The sequence below is a fragment of the Myotis davidii genome, unplaced genomic scaffold, assembly GCF_000327345.1.
Source record: "Myotis davidii unplaced genomic scaffold, ASM32734v1 scaffold973, whole genome shotgun sequence".
Taxonomy (NCBI): Eukaryota; Metazoa; Chordata; class Mammalia; order Chiroptera; family Vespertilionidae; genus Myotis; species Myotis davidii.
This window is the reverse complement of record NW_006284945.1, coordinates 658,167-658,834: the sequence shown is the minus strand read 5'-3', so window position 1 is coordinate 658,834 and position 668 is coordinate 658,167. Positions and strand designations below refer to the sequence as shown.

Here is a 668-nt window from a genome sequence, read left to right as displayed (position 1 = left end):
AGAGATAGAAACATCAATGATGAAAGAAGATCAGTGATCAGCTGCCTCCTTCACACTCCACACTGGGGATTGAGCCCTCAAACTGGCATGTGCTCTGGCCAGGAATCTAACGGTGACCTCCTGGCTCATAGGCAGATGCTCAACCACTGAGCCACACCAGCTGGGCTGCTTTTAATTCTTAATATGTGAAGCCTAATCTAGTGAAAAGAGCTTTTTCCACAGTCAGTAAAGAGCTGGAAATTACTTTGGAAATTGCTTTGCTTTGCTATTTACATTTTGATTTTTTCCCTCCATTTCTTTATTTTAAATTATTATCATTATTTTTGGTTTATATCAGTTCTGTTTTATGTTTTATTGATGGTATCTAAATAGAAGATGAAGGCACACTTACTTTTGACTTATGCTTCTGTATTTCAGCACTGGATGTAAGCTTGGAGTGTTTTTTACTGTTGTTACCGAGTTTCTTCCTTCCTTCCTTCCTTTTTTTGTTTTTGCAGTTAGAAAGATGCTGGAAGCCGGTCCATCCTTGCTGCTTGACACAGTCGCTGCAAGGAAGAAACATCTGCTTGACACAGTCACTGCAAGGAAGAACCATCTGCACAGCATATGTTTCAAGGGACCTGATGTAGATAAGAAAGGCCCTAACCTTTGGAATAGAAATTGACAGG

General features: G+C 40.1%; 1 pseudogene; it reads right to left on the bottom strand.

Moving 5' to 3' along the window:
- The window catches only part of LOC102760004, a 21,689-nt pseudogene that overhangs the window by 1,512 nt on the left and 19,509 nt on the right, over window positions 1–668 (bottom strand).